The sequence below is a fragment of the Ranitomeya imitator genome, chromosome 1 (assembly GCF_032444005.1).
Source record: "Ranitomeya imitator isolate aRanImi1 chromosome 1, aRanImi1.pri, whole genome shotgun sequence".
In the NCBI taxonomy this organism is placed as follows: Eukaryota; Metazoa; Chordata; class Amphibia; order Anura; family Dendrobatidae; genus Ranitomeya; species Ranitomeya imitator.
The window spans coordinates 1,145,428,374-1,145,453,156 of NC_091282.1; the positions used below are offsets into that span (position 1 = coordinate 1,145,428,374).

General features: G+C 46.3%; 1 protein-coding gene across 4 annotated transcripts in view; it reads right to left on the reverse strand.

The window, feature by feature from the left end:
* The window catches only part of RFC1 (replication factor C subunit 1), a 162,599-nt gene that overhangs the window by 65,622 nt on the left and 72,194 nt on the right, over positions 1 to 24,783 (reverse strand). The window contains exon 1 of one of the 4 annotated variants that reach the window (XM_069744598.1): positions 6,268 to 6,565. The exons of the other annotated variants lie outside the window; for them this stretch is intronic. The gene's annotated coding sequence lies outside the window, so the exon portion shown is untranslated. Of the gene's footprint in view, positions 1 to 6,267; positions 6,566 to 24,783 lie in introns of those variants that run through there. 4 annotated transcript variants of the gene reach the window in all.

A 24,783-nucleotide genomic window follows, 5' to 3' on the forward strand; every position in this document is an offset into this window, starting at 1 on the left:
TAAATTACAGACGCCTCTCATCTTTTTAAGTAGTGGAACTTGCACTATTGCTGACTGACTAAATACTTTTTTGCCCCACTGTGTATATGTATGTATGTATGTATGTATGTATGTATGTGTATATATATATATATATATATATATATATATATATATATATATACACACATATACATATATAGTAAATAGTAATGAAATCTTATGTACTTGTACGATTTATCCTATGATGGTTTAGTTTGTACAATTTCCCAATTTTATTCCATACTTTTATTATTCTTTATGAATTAAAAAAAAAAAAGATCTATTTGTATTTTCTTTTGTTGTTGAAATAGTTTTTTGGTTTAATATAAAAGTCCTGAGTTGGACACAACAGCCACTGACGCTCTCTCTCCTATAGGTGCTTGGTTATTTATAGATTGCCTATAAGCGAAAAGCCAGGCAAAAATATCTGGAAACTCTAAACTCTACACACATTGGAGAAAAAAACAACAACATAAAAATACTAAAGATGGCCTGAAAACATGCACTGTAGTGATGAACGAATGTCCTCGGATAAGGTGCTATTCGAGTGCTAACCCGAGTGTCATCGGCGTGCTCACGGCTGTTCGACAGGGAAGGGATTTCCTGTTTGTGAGACAATCCCTCCTGTGTTGCGGTTCACGAACAGCCGCGAGACATGGAGCCGCGGGGACTCGAACATAGTATTCGAGTATGCCGAAGACATTCAGTTAGCACCCGAGCATGCTCAGATAACACCTTATCTGATCACTAATGCACTGTTGGTGGCCCATGAGGACTGGAGTTGTGCACCCCTGGATTAAACGATTGAATGTGGACTATAAGGAGAGACTCGACTAGTCCCGTATGGCCCCCAGACGTCTGCTCGATTCACACATCTCTCCTGATGTCCACACACAGCTGTGGAGGCGGAGTTGTAGTCGTGGAGTCGGAGACCATTTTGGTGGAGTCGGAGTCATGGAAATTGAGGAGTCTGAGTCGGATTTTTGGCTTACCGACTCCACAGCCCTGAGTCAACAAGAGTGGAGTGAGGAGAAGCGGGCAGGGGGCAGCCCATCAAATTATATTTTTCTCTAAAACGCCAGAAGTGTCAGATTAAAGCATACCTCTCAGTGACTGTGGGCAGCATGAATCGACTGGCAGGTTCCCTTAAGGGAGAAATGAGCATCAATAAGCCTGGCCATACACAACACCCTGACGCTCCGTGGGATCTGTGGACAATCTAATACATACGTGTAGGGAACGTCATCTGTAATAAAACCTTTGTAACATCTTAATATGTACAAGTAAAGCACATTCTAAACACGTATGAAAAACCGTCACAAGAACATTTATCACATGGGTATATTGCAATAAATCTGGGTATCAATGTAAACATAGAAACAATTACATACAATTAGATTTTATTGCTAACTTAGGACTGAACTGACTGTACGGAGCACAGGAAACACTGCCATTATACCGTAGGGTCCGAATAACATCAGATAATTGCTTCTCACATTCTGCCTCACAGAAGTTACCTAAGAACTGTGTAAATGGGTTACTGTAATATGAATGGTTTTTGTGTTTTTTGCTTTTCAATAAAATGTAGAAACATAACAGTAAGTAAATGTATATCAGCCCGGAGCTCACAAGAGAATAATAAGAAATCTGCGCCTGCCACACGGGTCACCAGTGTCAGGAGATGGGGCCGCGCTGTCGTCATAGTGAAACTACTGATTTTGCAGTGGAAAACGAATGGTGGATGAATGTAATACATGTGCAGCCCAAGATATGGATTGTAAGTGGGTGCACACTCAGGTCTACAGGAACTAAATGGGGCGCGGAGACAAGAGTGGTTCTGGTGACACAACCTTTAACCCCTTAGTGACAGAGCCAATTTGGTACTTAATGACCGAGCCAATTTTTGCAATTCTGACCACTGTCACTTTATGAGGTTATAACTCTGGAACGCTTCAATGGATCCCGCTGATTCTGAGATTGTTTTTTCGTGACATATTGTACTTCATGTTAGTGGTAACATTTCTTCGATATTACTTGCGATTATTTATGAAAAAAACGGAAATATGGCGAAAATTTTTAAAATTTTGCAATTTTCAAACTTTGTATTTTTATGCCCTTAAATCAGAGAGATATGTCACATTTGCCACATGTCTACTTTACATCAGCACAATTTTGGAAACAAAATTTTTTTTTGTTAGGGAGTTATAAGGGTTAAAAGTTGACCAGCAATTTCTCATTTTTACAACTCCATTTTTTTTTTAGGGACCACATCACATGTGAAGTCATTTTGAGGGGTCTATCTATATGATAGAAAATAATGAAGTGTGACACCATTCTAAAAACTACACCCCTCAAGGTTCTCAAAACCACATTCAAGAAGTTTATTAACCCTTTACGTGCTTCACAGGAACTGAAACAATGTGGAAGGAAAAAATGAACATTTAACTTTTTTTAGCAAACATCTTAATTCAGAACCATTTTTTTTATTTTCACAAGTGTAAAAACAGAAATGTAACCATAAATTTTGTTATGCAATTTCTCCTGAATACGCCAATACCCCATATGTTGGGGTAAACCACTTTTTGGGCGCACCGCAGAACTTAGAAGTGAAGGAGCGCCGTTTTACTTTTTCAATGTAGAATTGGCTGGAATTGAGATTGGACGCCATGTCGCGTTTGGAGAGCCCCTGATGTGCCTAAACAGTGGAAATCCCCCACAAGTGACCCCATTTTGGAAACTAGACCCCTTAAGGAACTTATCTAGATGTGTGGTGAGAACTTTGAATGCCCAAGTGCTTCACAGAAGTTTAGAATGCAGAGTCGTGAAAATAAAAAATATTTTTTTTTTCCACAAAAAAGATATTGTAGCCCCCAAGTTTTTATTTTCACAAGGGTAACAGGAGAAATTGGACCACTAAAGTTGTTGTCCAATTTATCCTGAGTATGCTGATGCCCAATATGTAGGGGTAAACCACTGTTTGGGCGCACGGCAGAGCTCGGAAGGGAAGGAGCGCCGTTTTGGAATGCAGACTTAGATAGAATGGTCTGTGGGCGTTATGTTGCGTTTGCAGAGCCCCTGATGTACCTAAACAGTAGTAACCCCCCACAAGTGACCCCGTTTTGGAAACTAGACCCCCCAAGGAACTTATATAGATGTGTGGTGAGAACTTTGAATGCCCAAGTGCTTCACAGAAGTTTATAATGCAGAGTCATAAAAAAATATATATATATATTTTTCCACAAAAAGGATTTTGTAGCCCCCAAGTTTTTATTTTCACAAGGGTAACAAGAGAAATTGGACCCCAGAAGTTGTTGTCCAATTTATCCCGAGTATGCTGATGCCAAATATGTGGGGGTAACCCACTGTTTGGGCGCACGGCAGAGCTCAGAAGGGAGGGAGCACCATTTGACTTTTTGAGCGCAAAATTGGCTGTCGTGTTTGGAGACCCCCTGATGTACCTAAACAGTGGAAACCCCCCAATTCTAGCTCCAACCCAACTCCAACACACCCCTAACCCTAATCCCAACCCGATCCATAATCCTAATCACTAACCCTAACGATAATCCCAACCCTTACCCCAAAACAACCCTAATGTCAACCCTAACCCTAATCAAAACCCTAAATCCAACACACCCCTAATCCTAATCTCAACACTAACCTCAAACCTAACCCTAATCCCAATACACCCCTAATCACAACCCTAACCTTAACCCTAATCCCAAACCTAACCCTAATCCCAAGCGTAACCCTAATGCCAACCCTAACCCTAATACCAACCCTAATCCAAACCCTAATCCCAACTCTAACCCTAACTTTAGCCCCAACCCTAACCCTAAGGCTACTTTCACACTTGCGTAGTTTGGCATCCGTCGCAATCCGTCATTTTGGACAAGAAACGGATCCTGCAAATGTGCCCGCAGGATGCGTTTTTTGCCCATAGACTTGTATTGCCGTCGGATCGTGACGGATGGCCACACGTCGCGTCCGTAGTGCACTGGATCAGTGTTTTGGCGGACCGTCAGCACAAAAAAACGTTCAATGTAACGTTTTTTTGTACGTCGCATCCGCCATTTCTGACCGTGCATGCGTGGCCGTAACTCCGCCCCCTCCTCCCCAGGACATAGATTGGGCAGCGGATGCGTTGAAAAACTACATCCGCTGCCCACGTTGTGCACAATTTTCACAACGTGCGTTGGTATGTCGGGCTGATGCATTGCGACGGCCCCGTACCGACGTAAGTGTGAAAGAAGCCTAACCCTAAATTTAGCGCCTACCCTAACCCTAAATTTAGCCCTAACCCTAACCCTAGCCTTAACCCTAGCCCTAACCCTACCCCTAACCCTACTAACCCTACCCCTAACCCTACTAACCCTACCCCTAACCCTACCCCTAACCCTAATTTTAGCCCCAACTGCTCTTCTCCTGCCGGCCGGCAGATGGAGACAGATGGCGGGCGCACTGCACATGCGCCCGCCATTTTCTTTTGCCCAGAAGATGCCGGCGGCCAGGAGGAGCAGCAGGAGGATCCAGGGACACAGGTGAGTATGCTAGGGTCCCCGAATCCCCCTATTTCTCTGTCCTCTGATGTGCGATCACATCAGAGGACAGAGAATTACACTTAGCTTTTTCTTTTTTTTTTGCGATCGCCGGTAAACAGTTAATTACCGGCGATCGCAAAACAGGGGTCGCTAAAACCGACCCCCGATCATGCTCTTTGGGGTCTCGGCTGCCCCCGGCAGCCGAGACCCCAGAGATTCTCGCGGGGCCGGCCGGCCGGCGGGCGCACTGCGCCCGCCATTTTCAAGATGGCGGCGCCCACCGGGAGCCACGAGGAGCATCGGGGGAGATAGGTAAGTATTGGGGGGCTGCCTGGGACCCCTTTTCTCTATCCTCCGATGTGCGATCACATCGGAGGATAGAGAAATTAAAAAGAGATCGCGTTTCTTTTTTTTGCGATCGCCGGTAAACGGTTAATTACCGGCGATCGCAAATGCGGGGTGGGTTAAAAAAAAACCCGAATCATGTTCTCTGGGGTCTCGGCTACCCCCGGCAGCCGAGACCCCGGAGAAAATCCAACTCTGGGGGGCGCTATTTACTTTTTCCACAGCGCCGTTAATTAACGGCGCTGTGGTTTAAGTACCCTTAGCGGCCGCCGTTAAAAGGCGTATCGGCGGTCGCTAAGGGGTTAAAGGGGTTTTTCCCTATTATTTGATCCCCCTCCCTTTTTATATGTCTTGACTCTTCAGAATAATCACTTTTGTATGATATTTGCATTACGTGCGCTCCTATGGACACATCTCCATGCGGGTAACAATTCTCTGACATGCAGGCACTGCTTCCTCGGGCACATTCAATCCGCCCCCATCTGGGCACAGGATTCGGACAGAATGAGAAGAGCACGTCACTCTGCTATTTCTGGTGCCTCCGATCTTTTGGAATTTTATGTTTTTCTTCGCACAGAATTACCAATGGTGCATGAGAATTGTTCACTGATTCATAAGAATATAGGTTAAAAGGTAACCTGTCAGGTGCCCCGTGTCCTCCAACCCAGAAGCATTCAGCTGTGCCCGATTCCTCCTTCCCTAAAAAGCCTGTATAACGTAATAAACAGCCCAGTATAACGTAACAACCAGCCCAGTATAACGTAACAACCAGCCCAGTATAACGTAATAGCCATCCCAGTATAACGTAATAACCAGTCCAGTATAACGGAACAACCGGCCCAGTATAACGGAACAACCGGCCCAGTATAACGGAACAACCGGCCCAGTATAACGGAACAACCGGCCCAGTATAACGGAACAACCGGCCCAGCATAACGTAATAAACAACCCAGTATAATGTAATAAACAACCCAGTATAACATAATAACCAGCCCTGCATAACGTAATAACCAGCCCAGTATAACGTAATAACCAGCCCTGTATAACGTAACAATCAGCCCTGTATATCATAATTCAGTTAAATAAAAGCTTTTAAAAAACATATATACAGTCATGGCCAAAAGTATTGACACCCCTGCAATTCTGTCAGATAATACTCATTTTCTTCCTGAAAATGATTGTAAACACAAATTATTTGGTATTATTATCTTCATTTAAAGGGCCACTGTCACCCCCCTGCAGCCGTTATAAACTAAAAGAGCCACCTTGTGCAGCAGTAATGCTGCATTCTAACAAGGTGGCTCTTTTAGTTTTGTGTTCAGGTATTATTAAAATAAAGCGTTTTGAAACTCTGCAGAAATACCTGTCTTTGTCCACGGAGGCGGGTCTGAAGCCTCCTCTGTGAAGTGCCCAACAGCCGTCACTCACATCTTCTGGGGCGATGGTCGCCGCCCCCTGCGTGCTGTTTTCTTTTCAAATCCGGCGCCGGCGCTGTGTAAATACTTGTGGGGCAGGCGCAGTAAGCTCTGGCTGTCTGACGTCACAGCCAGGCTTGCAGACTGCGCCTGTGCTGGCAGTGCGGCCACCCACCTCGGGAATCCCTGCCCCGCACTGTGTTATGTATTATGCACAGTGCGGGGCTAGGATTCCTGGGCATGCGCACTGCATGTCTCTCAGACTCTCACCCAGGTCCCCCGCCCCCCCGCCTTCCAGCCTCTGGCTATTCAGCTGAGCTCATCCTGCCGCCTCCTCCTTCTGCTCATAGCAATCGCCGGGAAAGAAACAACCTAGGAATCTTTCCTGCTAGCTGCTGTGTGTTGTCTAGCTGTGTTCTGTAGGTCTATGGATTGGATATGTTACTAAATAGGGGGTGATCTTTACCCAGCGATAAGTAAAGTTATATACTGATCTGGCCATACATTATACCGCACTATGGATATATATTGGATGTTGGGGGAGCATTATACCGCACTATGGATATATATTGGATGTTGTGGGAGCATTATACCGCACTATGGATATATATTGGATGTTGGGGGAGCATTATACCGCACTATGGATCAATATACGGACCTGTCGGGGGAGCATTATACCGCACTGCTGATCAATAAACGGAGATGTTGGGGGAGCATTATACCGCACTATGAATATATATTGGTTGTTGGGGGAGCATTATACCGCACTATGGATCAATATACGGACCTGTCGGGGGAGCATTATACCGCACTGCTGATCAATATACGGACCTGTTGGGGGAGCATTATACCGCACTGCGGATCAATATACAGACCTGTTGGGGGAGCATTATACCGCACTATGGATATATATTGGATGTTGGGGGAGCATTATACCGCACTATGGATCAATATACGGACCTGTCGGGGGAGCATTATACCGCACTGCTGATCAATATACGGACCTGTTGGGGGAGCATTATACCGCACTGCTGATCAATAAACGGAGATGTTGGGGGAGCATTATACCGCACTATGAATATATATTGGTTGTTGGGGGAGCATTATACCGCACTATGGATCAATATACGGACCTGTCGGGGGAGCATTATACCGCACTGCTGATCAATAAACGGAGATGTTGGTGGAGCATTATACCGCACTGCTGATCAATATACGGACCTGTTGGGGGAGCATTATACCGCACTGCTGATCAATAAACGGAGATGTTGGGGGAGCATTATACCGCACTATGAATATATATTGGTTGTTGGGGGAGCATTATACCGCACTATGGATCAATATACGGACCTGTCGGGGGAGCATTATACCGCACTGCTGATCAATAAACGGAGATGTTGGTGGAGCATTATACCGCACTGCTGATCAATATACAGACCTGTTGGGGGAGCATTATACCGCACTGCGGATCAATATACAGACCTGTTGGGGGAGCATTATACCGCACTGCTGATCAATATACGGACCTGTTGGGGGAGCATTATACCGCACTGCTGATCAATATACAGACCTGTTGGGGGAGCATTATACCGCACTGCTGATCAATATACGGACCTGTTGGGGGAGCATTATACCGCACTGCTGATCAATATACGGACCTGTTGGGGGAGCATTATACCGCACTGAAGATCTATATACGGTATGTGGTTCTGGATTAATAATTTAATTATTTTTTTTTTCTGTATAGATATAGATATCTTTAGAAGATTGTACATATATTGCTTTGTCTTCTGGAAAGAAAGTACCACCTTATTGGCTAGATGTACACATCAGGATCTTTCCTTTTTAAATTTTTTTTTTTTTTTAAATAACCTCCCCCCCCCCCCAAAAAAAAAAAAATAAATTAAAAAAGGAAAGATCCTGATGTGTACATCTAGCCAATAAGGTGGTACTTTCTTTCCAGAAGACAAATCAATATATGTACAATCTTCTAAAGATATCTATATCTATACAGAAAAAAAAAATAATTAAATTATTAATCCAGAACCACATACCGTATATAGATCTTCAGTGCGGTATAATGCTCCCCCAACAGGTCCGTATATTGATCAGCAGTGCGGTATAATGCTCCCCCAACAGGTCCATATATTGATCAGCAGTGCGGTATAATGCTCCCCCAACAGGTCTGTATATTCATCCGCAGTGCGGTATAATGCTCCCCCAACATCTACGTTTATTGATCAGCAGTGCGGTATAATGCTTCCCCAACAGGTCCGTATATAAATCTGCAGTGCGGTATAATGCTCCCCCAACAGGTCTGTATATTCATCCGCAGTGCGGTATAATGCTCCCCCAACAGGTCTGTATATTGATCCGCAGTGCGGTATAATGCTCCCCCAACAGGTCTGTATATTCATCCGCAGTGCGGTATAATGCTCCCACAACAGGTCCGTATATTGATCCGCAGTGCGGTATAATGCTCCCCCAACAGGTCCGTATATTGATCCGCAGTGCGGTATAATGCTCCCCCAACAGGTCCGTATATTCATCTGCAGTGCGGTATAATGCTCCCCCAACAGGTCTGTATATTGATCAGCAGTGCGGTATAATGCTCCCCCGACAGGTCCGTATATTGATCCATAGTGCGGTATAATGCTCCCCCAACATCCAATATATATCCATAGTGCGGTATAATGCTCCCCCAACAGGTCTGTATATTGATCCGCAGTGCGGTATAATGCTCCCCCGACAGGTCCGTATATTGATCCACAGTGCGGTATAATGCTCCCCCAACATCCAATATATATCCATAGTGCGGCATAATGCTCCCCCAACAACCAATATATATTCATAGTGCGGTATAATGCTCCCCCAACATCCAATATATATCCATAGTGCGGTATAATGCTCCCACAACATCCAATATATATCCAGTGCGGTATAATGCTCCCACAACATCCAATATATATCCATAGTGCGGTATAATGCTCCCACAACATCCAATATACAGTGGGGCAAAAAAGTATTTAGTCAGTCAGCAATAGTGCAAGTTCCACCACTTAAAAAGATGAGAAGCGTCTGTAATTTACATCATAGGTAGACCTCAACTATGGGAGACAAACTGAGAAAAAAAAATCCAGAAAATCACATTGTCTGTTTTTTTAACAATTTATTTGTATATTATGGTGGAAAATAAGTATTTGGTCAGAAACAAAATTTCATCTCAATACTTTGTAATATATCCTTTGTTGGCAATGACAGAGGTCAAACGTTTTCTGTAAGTCTTCACAAGGTTGCCACACACTGTTGTTGGTATGTTGGCCCATTCCGCCATGCAGATGTCCTCTAGAGCAGTAATGCTTTTGGCTTTTCGCTTGGCAACACGGACTTTCAACTCCCTCCAAAGGTTTTCTATAGGGTTGAGATCTGGAGACTGGCTAGGCCACTCCAGGACCTTGAAATGCTTCTTACGAAGCCACTCCTTCGTTGCCCTGGCGGTGTGCTTTGGATCATTGTCATGTTGAAAGACCCAGCCACGTTTCATCTTCAATGCCCTTGCTGATGGAAGGAGGTTTGCACTCAAAATCTCTCGATACATGGCCCTATTCATTCTTTCATGTACCCGGATTAGTCGTCCTGGCCCCTTTGCAGAGAAACAGCCCCAAAGCATGATGTTTCCACCACCATGCTTTACAGTAGGTATGGTGTTTGATGGATGCAACTCAGTGTTCTTTTTCCTCCAAACACGACAAGTTGTGTTTCTACCAAACAGTTCCAGTTTGCTTTCATCAGACCATAGAACATTCTCCCAAAACTCCTCTGGATCATCCAAATGCTCTCTAGCAAACTTCAGACGGGCCCGGACATGTACTGGCTTAAGCAGTGGGACACGTCTGGCACTGCAGGATCTGAGTCCATGGTGGCGTAGTGTGTTACTTATGGTAGGCCTTGTTACATTGGTCCCAGCTCTCTGCAGTTCATTCACTAGGTCCCCCCGCGTGGTTCTGGGATTTTTGCTCACCGTTCTTGTGATCATTCTGACCCCACGGGGTGGGATTTTGCGTGGAGCCCCAGATCGAGGGAGATTATCAGTGGTCTTGTATGTCTTCCATTTTCTAATTATTGCTCCCACTGTTGATTTCTTCACTCCAAGCTGGTTGGCTATTGCAGATTCAGTCTTCCCAGCCTGGTGCAGGGCTACAATTTAGTTTCTGGTGTCCTTTGACAGCTCTTTGGTTTTCACCATAGTGGAGTTTGGAGTCAGACTGTTTGAGGGTGTGCACAGGTGTCTTTTTATACTGATAACAAGTTTAAACAGGTGCCATTACTACAGGTAATGAGTGGAGGAAAGAGGAGACTCTTAAAGAAGAAGTTACAGATCTGTGAGAGCCAGAAATCTTGATTGTTTGTTTCTGACCAAATACTTATTTTCCACCATAATATGCAAATAAATTGTTAAAAAAACAGACAATGTGATTTTCTGGATTTTTTTTTCTCAGTTTGTCTCCCATAGTTGAGGTCTACCTATGATGTAAATTACAGACGCCTCTCATCTTTTTAAGTGGTGGAGCTTGCACTATTGCTGACTGACTAAATACTTTTTTGCCCCACTGTATATCCATAGTGCGGTATAATGCTCCCACAACATCCAATATATATCCATAGTGCAGTATAATGCTCCCACAACATCCAATATATATCCATAGTGCGGTATAATGCTCCCACAACATCCAATATATATCCATAGTGCGGTATAATGCTCCCCCAACATCCAATATATATCCATAGTGCGGTATAATGCTCCCCCAACATCCAATATATATCCATAGTGCGGTATAATGTATGGCCAGATCAGTATATAACTTTACTTATCGCTGGGTAAAGATCACCCCCTATTTATTAACATATCCAATCCATACACCTGTAGAACACAGCTAGACAACACACAGCAGCTAGCAGGCAAGTTTCCTAGGTTGTTTCTTTCCCGGCGATTGCTATGAGCAGAAGGAGGAGGCGGCAGGATGAGCTCAGCTGAATAGCCAGAGGCTGGAAGGCGGGGGACCTGGGTGAGAGTCTGAGAGACATGCAGTGCGCATGCCCAGGAATCCTAGCCCCGCACTGTGCATAATGCATAACAGTGCGGGGCAGGGATTCCCGAGGTGGGTGGCCGCACTGCCAGCACAGGCGCAGTCTGCAAGCCTGGCTGTGACGTCAGACAGCCAGAGCTTACTGCGCCTGCCCCACAAGTATTTACACAGCGCCGGCGCCGGATTTGAAAAGAAAACAGCACGCAGGAGGCGGCGACCATCGCCCCAGAAGATGTGAGTGACGGCTGTTGGGCACTTCACAGAGGAGGCTTCAGACCCGCCTCCGTGGACAAAGACAGGTATTTCTGCAGAGTTTCAAAACGCTTTATTTTAATAATACCTGAACACAAAACTAAAAGAGCCACCTTGTTAGAATGCAGCATTACTGCTGCACAAGGTGGCTCTTTTAGTTTATAACGGCTGCAGGGGGGTGACAGTGGCCCTTTAATTTGTCTTAAATGAAAAAACACAAAAGAGAATGAAGGAAAAAGCAAAATATTGATCATTTCTCACAAAACTCCAAAAATGGGCCAGACAAAAGTATTGGCACCCTCAGCCTAATACTTGGTTGCACAACCTTTAGCCAAAATAACTGCGACCAACCGCTTCCGGATTACCATCAATGAGTTTCTAAGGCTAGGTTCACATTGCGTTAGGGCAGTCCGTTTAGCGCATAGCACTACGGACTGCGCTAACGCAATGTCCCAAAAGGGATCGCATGCAAGCAGCGTTCGAGGTCCGTCACTCAAATGACGGCACATCGCTAGCGCACACCCAATGTGGGCGTGCGCTAGCGATGCATTCGCCATTACAAGCAATGGTGGCGTTAATGGACTACGTTACACCGCGTTATGCCGTGGTGTAATATCGTCCGTTAAACGTACCGCCATAACGCAATGGGAACCTAGCCTTACAATGCTCTGCTGGAATTTTAGACCATTCTTCTTTGGCAAACTGCTCCTGGTCCCTGATATTTGAAGGGTGCCTTCTCCAAACTGCCATTTTTAGATCTCTCCACAGGTGTTCTATGGGATTCAGGTCTGGACTCATTGCTGGCCACCTTAGAAGTCTCCAGTGCTTTCTCTCAAACCATTTTCCAGTGCTTTTTGAAGTGTGTTTTGGGTCATTGTCCTGCTGGAAGACCCATGACCTCTGAGGGAGACCCAGCTTTCTCACACTGGGCCCTACATTATAATGCAGTCCAGTGCCAGAGGCAGCAAAGCAACCCCAAAACATCAGGGAACCTCCGCCATGTTTGACTATAGGGACCGTGTTCTTTTCTTTGAATGCCTCTTTTTTTCTCCTGTAAAATCTATGTTGATGCCTTTGCCCAAAAAGCTCTACTTTTGTCTCATCTCACCAAAGAACATTCTTCCAAAACGTTTTAGGCTTTTTCAGGTAAGTTTTGGAAAACTCCAGCCTGGCTTTTTTATGTCTCAGGGTAAGAAGTGAGGTCTTCCTGGGTCTCCTACCATAGAGTCCCTTTTCATTCAGACGCCGACGGATAGTACGGGTTGACACTGTTGTACCCTCGGACTGCAGGGCAGCTTGAACTTGTTTGGATGTTAGTTGAGTTTCTTTATCCAACATCCGCACAATCTTGCATTGAAATCTCTTGTCAATTTTTCTTTCTCGGTGTCCCATGACAGCACTACGGAGAGACGGGATCCGCCCTTCAGGGACAGGAAACCTACAGATAAAAGGGCGGTACCTCTCCCTCGCATCAGTTGGTTTCCTGTCCCTGATGGGGAACCTCTTTTCGGTGGTACCTGAAAGACGCCGTATCATGGCCATGGCCAGGGACCGGGCAGTTGGGTTCCGGCAGCGAAGAGGCTCCTGCCGCGGCTCCTCTGGCACCCGAAGCCGCCACCGCTGGAACCGAGGGGTTCTTCAGGGTGTGCAGAGGGGGAATCGCCGCCGACTGAGGGAGGAAGGGGCGCTGGATCACCCGGAGCTCCTGTGCCGATAAGCGCACGCTCCGGGTGTACAAAGATGGCCGCCGCTCTGGAAAGGCGGCAGAACTTCCAGGTCATCTCCGCGCGCATGCGCGGTAGCTTTTTCTCCCTGGAGGATGTGTTGTAGGAGCTGGAAGTGCGGTGAACGCCGGGGGTGGCGCCGGATTCAAATAGGGAGATAGTGCACACATAGTTGTCGCAGTGTGCACTATATCCCTGCGAGCATGGAGGACAGCGATCTTCAGCAGGAACTGCAGCCGAGGCAGCAGCACCATAGGAAAACAGACCCTAAGACTACCAGGAGAAGTGGATCTAGCAGTCATTCCATGCAGCGCAGCAGATCTGCTGCAATGACCAACTCTCCTCTTCAAGAGCTTCCTCTACCAGACCCGGGCCCTCCTCCAGAACCGGTACCTACCTCCACATCCGAATGGTGAGTGATCTCTGTGAAAGTGCATATTTTATAATGGGGTTCCCTCTTCTCCCTTATTAGGAAAAGAAGAGGCTGGAGAAAAAGAAAAATAGATCCTGCCCCACCTGTAACAAAGCTTTGCCGGTAGCCTGGAACAAAAAGCTTTGTAAATCATGCATTCAACGATTATTGTGTGAAGAGACCCCTGATATCGCATCTGAACTTAAAACGATAATTAGATCCGAGGTTCAGAATGCCCTTTCATCTTCCAAAAAAGGGAAGGATAAGGTGAAGGAGATGGTATATTCCCACTCTGTCCGATCCTCATCTGAGGAGGTGGATTCTGACAATTCTAATTCCTCCCTATCTTCCTCCAATGAAGATTCGGGCCGTCATTGCTTCCCACTAGAGGAGGTGGATACTCTAGTGAGAGCAGTTAGGGCTACTATGGGGGTTGAGGATCCCAGACCCGATAGAACGGCCCAAGATATAATGTTCGGAGGTCTGGGACAAAAAAAGCGGAGAACATTTCTGCTAAATCCCAATATCCAGACACTGATTAAAAAAGAGTGGGAGAAACCGGATAGGAGGAATTCTTCGGTGCCCTCGTTTAAAAGGAAGTATCCCTTTGAAGACGAGGCATCCACTTCCTGGGACAAGGTGCCAAAACTGGATGTAGCGGTGGCTAAAGCCTCGAAAAAATTTGCGCTCCCGTTCGAGGATATACGTACGCTACTCACCTGGTAGCAGTGTTTGTTCAGGAGCCATGACAGCACAACGAGAGAGGGGATCCGCCCTTCAGGGACAGGAAACCTCAGACATAAAAGGGCGGCACCTCACTCACCCGCCAATTGGTTTACAGAGTATGAAAGGACCTTCTAGGTTAGTAGCACATAAACAATATTAATATATGGTACAATTCACCCAGTGAATAAACTTAGGAATTTTCTAAAGGAAGTGTTGAACCCATAAACAAAGAGGGTAGGGAATATAAGGGTGCTGTCATGGCTCCTGAAAAAACACTGCTACCAGGTGAGTAGCGTACGTATTTATTCAGTCGCCATGACAGCACAACGAGAGACTTTCAGAGAAGTGAAAAGGTGACTAGGGAGGGATAATAGCTTCCAGCACCCTTCTCCCAAACGTGAGGTCGGAGGAGCCACCTAGATCTAATCTATAGTGTCTAAGAAAGGTGGATGGAGAAGACCATGTGGCCGCCTTACAGATGTCCTCAATCGATACTTCTGCTCTCTCAGCCCAGGATGTGGCTACCGCACGAGTGGAGTGAGCCTTTATACCTTCTGGAATCTCCACGCCACCTGCGGTATAAGCAAGAGATATCGCCTCCCTAATCCATCTGGCTAGGGTATTTTTTGATACTCTAAGTCCCTTCCTAACCCCCTGGTAGGATAAAAATAATGCGTGGTCTTTTTTCCAGGTGTCTGTTACTGAAATGTATTTAAGAAGGCACCTACGTACGTCCAAACAATGAAATCTCTGCTCCTTATTGTTAGAGGGATTAGGACAAAATGAAGGTAGGATCACCTCCTGGGATCTATGAAATTTTGAGGCAACCTTTGGAAGATAAAAAGGGTCAGGCCTCATCACCACTCTATCTTCCAAAAATTGCATATATGGACGTTGCCTGGATAATGCCTGAAGATCACTAACCCTTCTTGCCGATGTAAGAGCAACTAAGAGGGCTGTTTTGACCGACAGGATCTTGATCGGGACAGAGTCAATAGGCTCGAACGGAGCTTGTGTTAGAGCTGAGAGCACAAGATTTAGGTCCCATGGAACTATTCTCTGTTTAACAACCGGCCTGGATCTGGTGACCGCTTTGAAAAACCTTGTTATCCAGTGATTACTGGCTATGTTGGAATTATATAGTGCCCCTAGAGCTGAAACCTGAACTCTAAGGGTGCTGGTGGCTAAGCCTAACTCTAGGCCCTTCTGTAAAAATTCTAGGATCTGAGCAATATCAGGTTTTTGATCGATTTGTGCTCCTGAACTTGATAGGAACTTCCTCCCTACCCTAACATAAATGCTAGTCGTGGAGGCTTTCCTACTTTTAAGTAGAGTATTTACAAGATTCTGGGAGAATCCCTTTCCTTTCAGAAGTGACCTCTCAAGTTCCACGCTGTCAGGTGCAAGTTGGTTACTCGTGGATGGAAGACTGGACCCTGGGAAAGGAGGTCCGGTATTTCTGGGAGGATCCATGGTTGGGAAATGGACATGCTTCTCAACCATGGGAACCAAGACCTTCTGGGCCAGAATGGGGCTATTAAAACCACTCGGGCTCCGTCTTCGCGAATTTTCCTCAGAACCATAGGAATGAGATTCAGAGGAGGGAAAGCGTAGGCGAGATTGAAATTCCAGGGGATCAGAAGAGCGTCGACTGCGTACGGGTTGTCCCTTGGGTCTAGGGAACAGAATTGATGGAGTTTCTTGTTTCCTCGACTGGCAAACAGATCTATCTCTGGACATCCCCACAACCGCACGATCTGATTGAAGACAGCCGGTTTTAGAGACCAGTCCCCTTGTCTGAGCTCGTTGCGGCTTAAGTAATCGGCCATGGTATTTAGATTTCCCTTTATATGAAGGGCCGTAAGGGAGAGCAGGTGATTTTCGGCCATCTGAAAGATATGATTTGTAACGTTCATTAATGACCTAGACCGTGTACCTCCTTGGTGGTTCACATAAGCAACGGTCACCTGGTTGTCAGAGAGTATCCTAACATGTCTACCCTGCAGAGGTATAAGGAACCTATCTAAGGCGCGTTCCACCGCCATCAATTCCTTCAGATTGGAGGACGTGTCTCGCTCAGAATGGGACCACAGACCCTGAATGCAATTGCCCTCCCAGTGTGCTCCCCACCCCGTGGGGCTAGCATCCGTTGTTATTACCCGTGATATATGATATGTCCAAGGTACCCCTTTACGCAGATTAGGGATGTGTGTCCACCACCTTAGTGAACCCGTGGCCTCTACAGATAGGGAAAATTTTTTGTCAAGGTTAGCGCCCAGACGCCGAAAATTATGCAGAACATCCCATTGCAGAGCCCTGGAGTGAAACTGTGCCCACATCACCGCCGGAAAACAAGAAGTAAGTGAACCTAAGAGTGACATAGCACTTCTTAGGGAAACTACGGGATTACTAATTGCCCTGGAGGCCAGCCGGTGAATAGTATCAACTTTTGAGTCTGGCAGGCGACATTCCTGCTGAGCTGAATCCACAGTAAGACCCAAGAACTGCTGTGATGTTGAGGGCTGAAGACGCGACTTTTTGAGATTGATAACCCATCCTAAGTTGTGTAACGCCGCCATCACTTTCCCCAACTGTTCTTTACAGTGTACCTCTGAGCGCCCAACGATCAATAAATCATCCAGATAGGGAATTATTAGTATATTTTGCTCATGAAGGTGTGCCATAACCTCCACCATAATCTTAGTGAACACCCGAGGTGCGATTGCAACACCAAAGGGGAGTGCCCGATATTGAAAGTGCTCCACTGTGCCGGCAAGAGAAATCGCCATCCTGAGAAAGCGCTGATGAGTTGCATGTATCGGGACATGATAATAGGCGTCTTTCAGATCTAAGACAACCATGAAGCAATTGTGAAAAAGAAGCTTTATTGCCGACTTCACAGATTCCATTTTAAAGGATGGGACCAGCAGGAATACATTCAGGCCCTTCAGATTGATGATGGTACGATAAGATCCATCTGGCTTCTTTACCAGGAATAAAGGGGAGTAAAACCCCGTACCTTGTTCCTCCGTAGGTACTTTAACGAGAACCCCCTTTTTTTGGAGATCTCGAACCTCTGACTCCAACGCCAACTGTTCTGCGGGAGAAGAACGGATAGGAGTTAATTTGAATTTTTCCAGGGGGGTATGGTGGAATTGGAACTTTAGCCCCTCTTTAATGATACTGAGTATCCATGGACTATTGGTGATTTTTACCCAGGCTGGGTAGAAGGCCAAAAGCCTACCGCCCACCTGGGCCGCCAGTCATTGATGCTTTTTAGAGTCTCTAGAAGAGTTAAACATGTAACCTCTACCTCTTCCCCTGTAAGAGTTGTATCTGGTCGATTCTCTATTTGAATCCCTGTCCGATCTTCGGCGATATGGCCCTCCTCTATTATAGTCCCGTCTATAGAAGGGTCTTGCTAGGAGAGCGAATCGCTTCTTACTGTCACCTGCTTTTTCTAGAAGCTCATCCAGCACTGGGCCAAACAAATGAACCCCCTCACAGGGGATGCCACATAGTTTTGATCTGGCCTGCAAGTCTCCTGGCCAGCATTTTATCCAAAGAGCCCTACGGGCCGCATTGGACAGTGCTGATGACCTTGCCGCTAGCCTAACAGAATCGGCTGACGCATCCGCAAGGAAGGCTGCTGCATCCTGAATCATAGACATAGATGATAGGATCTCGCTCCTAGGAACCTTATCCTTGAGCTGGTCTTCTAGATTACCCAGCCATACCATCAACGACCGGGCAGTGCAGGTGGCCGCAATCGCTGGTCTCAGGGAACCCGCTGATGTTTCCCAAGCTCCTTTAAGGAATACCTCAGCTTTCCTATCAAGCGGGTCTTTTAGGCTCCCCAGATCCTCAAACGGAAGAGACGTCTTTTTACATGCTTTAGCCACTGCCGCATCCAGTTTCGGGACCTTGTCCCAGGGGGAAGAAGCTTCTTCCTCAAAGGGATATCTTCTTTTGAACGCTGGTGGGAGAGACCCCTTCCTTTCGGGTTTTTTCCATTCTCTCGTAATCAGAGACTTAACTTTATCAACTACGGGAAATACTCTTCTGGATTTGCGATCTATGCCTTTAAACATTATATCCTGGATGGAACATTCCGCCTGGGTCTCCTCAATGCCCATAGTGCTATTGACAGCTTTGACTAAGCGGTTAACCCTGTCCAGTGATAGACAGGTTCGACTAGATTCCACGTCCTCTGATGATGATGACGGATGAGAATCCGAACTCACACCACCCGTGTCTGAATCCACATCCGAGGCTGGGGATAATATCTCCTTCCTCTTTTTTGAAACTGTCTTCTGAGACCTTATGGAATCTCTGACCTCCTGTCTAACCAGATCCCTAAGAGTAGACGTAAGGTCAGGGGTCTCGTCCTCAATTAATTGTTGAATGCAGATGCTGCACAATTTCTTTTTATGTCCATCCGGAAGAGGTTCCGTACAGATGGCACACTCTCTATGTTTGGATTTGGACACAGATTTCCTCCCCGTGATCGGGGGGTCCTTCTTAGCCGGAGATTTCTTACGGCCAGAGGACTTAGTTGACTTCTGAGTTTCTTTGGCTCTACCAGCGCGACTACTGCCACTAGACCGCCGCTGGGAGCTGCTCAAAGGTTGTTCAGGTAACTGCTGCTGCTCACCGCCCAGCTGCGGTGTTCCTTCCAGAGACTCCATTCCAAGATGGTGGACAGGAACAATGTTGAGGCCTCAGTGCAGCGTTTAAATCCATCCCCCTGGGTACCACCCCCGGATGGGGGGTCAGCAGGGACATCCCTCGGTGCACCGCTAATTGGTACTGCCTCCGCTAGCGCCCGTAGAGCGCCAGACTCCCTGAGGCCAAAATCCCCCCCTGCGACGCCGGGCGCCGCCATTAGCCAGGATAAGACGCTACCGCGCATGCGCGGCCGCGTCATCGCCCCGCGCCGCACCCGCGTCATCAGGACACGCCCCTTCCGGACGCGGCCGCGGCGCTGAGAGCAGACGCGCCGAGCAAGGACGGCAGCGCTCACCTAGCCACCGCAGACCCCAGCAGCAGCGGCGGACCGACCCCAGGAGCTCCGGCAGATGCGCACGATTGGGCCTCACATACCAGGTGAACAGCGGCACCACAGAAGTCAAGCCCCCCACTTAGGGCTGCTTCCTCCTGCTGTCACCTACACAGACAGTCCCCCTGCCGTGTGGTGCTTCCATCCCCCTGATCAGGCCGAGGTAGGGGACCCCCGCTACCTGCATCGGCCTGTCAGGAGTGGGATAGCTTCTATCTTCAACCCTCTTCTCTGGGCCTGTCTGAAGAGGTTCCACTGTCAGGGACAGGAAACCAACTGGCGGGTGAGTGAGGTGCCGCCCTTTTATGTCTGAGGTTTCCTGTCCCTGAAGGGCGGATCCCCTCTCTCGTTGTGCTGTCATGGCGACTGAATAAATGGGTACCCTCAAAGACCCTTTAGACAAGAAAGCTGATACTTTTCTTAAAGGGGCATGGGAATCGGCTGGGGGTAGCGTGAGACAGCGACCTGCACCTCCAGATCTTTAATGGTGTGGATTGACCAGCTAGAAAGCCAGATTTAAGATGGGTCACCCAGGAGTAAGTTGCTGGATTCCATCCCTGTAATTAGGGCAGCAGCAGCGTTCCTAGCGGACTCCTCAGCGGACTCCGTGCACTTAACATCCAAGGCTGCTGCTCTCTCCAACACAGCCAAAAGAACTTTATGGCTTAAGAGTTGGCCTGGGGACCTCCAAACAAAGCTAAAATTATGTTCTATCCCATGTGAGGGGAATTTCTTGTTTGGGGAGACCTTGGAAGACATCCTCCAGAAAGCTGGAGACAAAAAGAAGGGGTTTCCAAATCTGGGACCAGCCCCATTCAAACAGTCCTTTCGGAACCGGAGATTTTTTCGTCGGAGACCCCCCAGAGAGCAGAATAAATGGGAAGAAGGAAGAAGGGATAGGGGTTACCTTTTCGGCAACACTTCCCGTGACAAAAAGCCCTCTAAATGACATTTTCCCTACGGTGGGGGGAAGACTCACCTCATTCCTTCCCGCCTGGAAGAAAATATCCAACAACATCTGGATTTTAAAACTCATACAATCTGGTCTAAAAATAGATTTTCTTTCTTTACCCTCCCCCCCGACATTACGTAGTGACAAAAACAAGAACTTCGGCAGCAGAACAAGCGGCATTAGAGAAAAAAATTATTTCCCTACTGCAGAAATCTGTAATTTGGGAAATCTCCCCTCAAGAAATAGGGGAAGGTTTTTTCTCCCCTCCGTTTCTAGTACCGAAACCCGACGGGTCCTTTCGGACGATTATAAATCTAAAAAACTTAAACAAATACGTAAAAAATCACAAATTCAAAATGGAAACAAAGTCTACCATAAAAATCCTTTTCCCGAATTGCTACATGGTCGTGATAGACCTAACCGACGCATACTACCATGTGCCCATCCACGAACAATCCCAAAAATTTCTCAGAATGGCGGTCTCCATAGAGGGACAAATAAGAGATTTCCAATACAGGGCCCTCCCGTTCGGGATCTCAATTGCTCCACAAAAATGGTAGCGTAAATGATGGCCCACATAAGGGAACAAAATATTATAATAGTCCCTTACTTGGACGATTTTCTTATTCCAAGCGACTCGGCTCAAAGTTGCAGGGAACAGAGAGACCAAGTAATGACTATTGTGACGGACTTGGGTTGGCTCATAAACGTAAAAAAAATCAAAGTTGGAACCCTGTCAAGTACAGGAGTTCCTAGTACTGACGTTAGACTCCCAGGTTCAAGAATGCCCACTCCCAGGTCCCAAAAAAGACAATATATTGACCATGATAGCACGAACGCTACACAACCCCTCCATGACTCTAAGGAGGGCAATGTCGCTACTGGGCTCTCTCTCTTCATGCCTGCCAGCGATACTTTTCACACAATTCCACACAAGGGAGCTTCAATGGCACATACTAGAGTGGCAGTTAATACTAAAAAACTATTTGGAAAGCCGGGTCATTCTAAATTCCTCAGTTATTCATTCCCTTCTTTGGTGGGGGGAAGAACCAAAATCTTTCAAAGGGAATTCCTTAGGTGCCAAAAATATCTCGGGTAATAACAACCGATGCGAGTCCCAGAGGGTGGGGGGCTCACATGGGAGACAGAGTGGCTCAGGGAAACTGGACAGTTCAGGAACTATCAGCATCCTCGAACCAAAAAGAACTTTGGGCCATGCATCGTGCTCTTCTATCTTTTCTAACCTACATTCGGGGACATCATGTCCGATTTTTTTCGGACAACAAAGAGACAGTAGCATATATAAATCACCAGGGAGGAACAAGGTCTCGGTCACTGATGAGTTCCTCCGCCAAAATTATCAGCCTGGCGGAAAAAAATCTACTATCCCTCTCTGCGCTACATATTCAGGGATCGAACAACGAGAAAGCAGATTAACTGAGTCGAACCCAGTTGAAACAAGGCGAGTGGTCCCTGAATCAGTCAATCTACAACCAGATTACAGAAATGTGGGGAACTCCAACAATAGACTTATTTGCCAATTCCAAAAAAGTAAACTAATTTTGCTCACTAAACCCGCAAGGGAATCCCCAGGCTCTAGATGCCCGTCTGATCCCATGGATCCACAAACTGACATATGCCTTTCCTCCAATCGTTCTGATCCCGGCAGTCATTCGGAAAGTCAGAGAGGACAAAACGAAGATGATCCTTATAGCCCCATTCTGGCCAAAAAGGACATGGTTTTCCTGGCTAAGGATGCTATCGGTTTCAGACCCATGGATCCTACCGAATATACCAGACCTGCTACAGCAAGGACCGATCTTCCACCCACAAGAGTCGAACTTGCATTTGACAGCCTGGCTTTTGAACGGAGACTATTAAAAGAAAGGGGTTTCTCAAACAACTTCGTTGCTACGTTGTTAAAGGGAACCTGTCACCCCGTTTTTTCAGATTGAGATATAAATACTGTTAAATAGAGCCTGCGCTGTGCGTTACTATAGTGTATGTAGTGTACCCTGATTCCCCACCTACGCTGCGCAATACATTACCAAAGTCGCCGTTTTCGCCTGTCAATCAGGCTGGTCAGGTCGGGTGGGCGTGTTCACAGCGCTGTTTCTTCCTCAGCTTTACGTTGGTGGCGTAGTGGTGTGCGTATGTTGAGGTGACTAATCCACTGTGGGCACGTGAACAAGGAGCGCGCGATCTGCGCTATCACCCCCTGTCATCGGTGGGGGCGGCCATCTTCCTGGGGCCGCGCGTGCGCAGATGGAGTGCTCTGCTGCACGGGGCTTCAGGAAAATGGCCACGGGATGCTGCGCGTGCGCACAAGAGATCGCGGCGGCCATTTTCCTAAAGCCGAGATGCAAACTCGTGGGACCTAAATTTAGTCCTCTCGGCGTTAACGGGTCCTCCATTTGAACCCATAGAGAGGATTCCCATTAAAACACTATCACTTAAGACGATTCTTCTAGTGGCCTTAACATCTGCGCGCAGAATAAGTGACATTCAAGCCCTATCCTCTAACCCACCTTTCACAAAAATATTGGATGATAGAGTCACTCTTAGACCCGACCAGGCCTATTTGCCAAAAGTGGCATCAAAATTCCATAGGTCACAAGAAGTATCCCTGCCGTCCTTTTGCCCAAACCCCAGAAATGAGAGAGAGCAGAGCTTCCATAATCTAGATGTCAGAAGATGCCTTGTCCAATACTTAGATTCCACCAGGGAGTATAGGAAGGAAGGCTCTTTGTTTGTCTGTTTTCAGGGTCCCAGAAAAGGATTCCGGGCATCCAAAGGTACTTTGGCAAGGTGGATAAAGGAGGCAATAGCTTTGGCATATTCATCCACGGGGAATATGATCCCGGATGGTATAAGAGCGCATTCCACAAGAGCAGTAGCTACCTCATGGGCTGAGAGGTCAGAGGTATCAATAGAGCAAATCTAAAGGCAGCCACCTGGTCATCATCATCAACCTTTTTTAGAGCCTATAGATTAAATCTAGCCTCTGAGTCAGACTTGACCTTCGGGCGAAGGGTTCTTGAGGCGGTGGTCCCTCCCTAAGCTTAGTCTCTGCAATTCACTCCGTAGTGCTGTCATGGGAGAACGAGAAAGTCATAGTTACTCACCGATAATGGTGTTTCTCGGAGCCCATGACAGCACCCGCTTATTCCCTCCCATCACGAGTGCGGTGAGCACCTTTAATTACATATAATTTATATAATATAGTATAGGCACGGGGTTCCTCTATTAAGAAATGTTATATGTTTTTTTCTCTGTTGTAACTAACCTGGAGGTCCTCCGATGCTCTGTAAACCAACTGATGCGAGGGAGAGGTACCGCCCTTTTATCTGAAGGTTTCCTGTCCCTGAAGGGCGGATCCCCTCTCTCCGTAGTGCTGTCATGGGCTCAGAGAAACACCGTTATCGGTGAGTAACTATGACTTTTCCGTCCACATTTAGAGAGGTTAGCCACAGTGCCATGGGCTTTAAACTTCTTGATGACACTGCGCACGGTAGACACAGGAACATTCAGGTCTTTGGAGATGGACTTGTAGCCTAGAGATTGCTCATGCTTCCTCACAATTTGGTTTCTCAAGTCCTCAGACAGTTCTTTTGTCTTCTTTCTTTTCTCCATACTCAATGTGGTACACACAAGGACACAGGACAGAGGTTGAGTCAACTTTAATCCATGTCAACTGGCTGCAAGTGTGATTTAGTTATTGCCAACACCTGTTAGGTGCCACAGGTAAGTTACAGGTGCTGTTAATTACACAAATTAGAGAAGCATCACATGATTTTTCGAACAGTGCCAATACTTTTGTCCACCCCCTTTTTTATGTTTGCTGTGGAATTATATCCAATTTGGCTTTAGGACAATTCTGTGTTTTTTCATTTAAGACAAATTAAATGAAGATAATAATACCAAATAATTTGTGTTTGTAATCATTTTCAGGAAGAAAATTAGTATTATCTGACAGAATTGCAGGGGTGTCAATACTTTTGGCCATGACTGTATACATACATATACATACATACATATATATATATATATATATATATATATATATATATATATATATATTTTTTTTTTAAAGATTTTTCTGTATTTTCATGACTATGAATACTGTAAATTCACACTGAAGGCATCAAAACTATGAATTAACACATGTGGAATTATATACTTAACGACTTTGAGACAACTGAAATTATGTCTTATATTCTAGGTTGTTCAAAGTAGCCACTTTTTGCTTTAA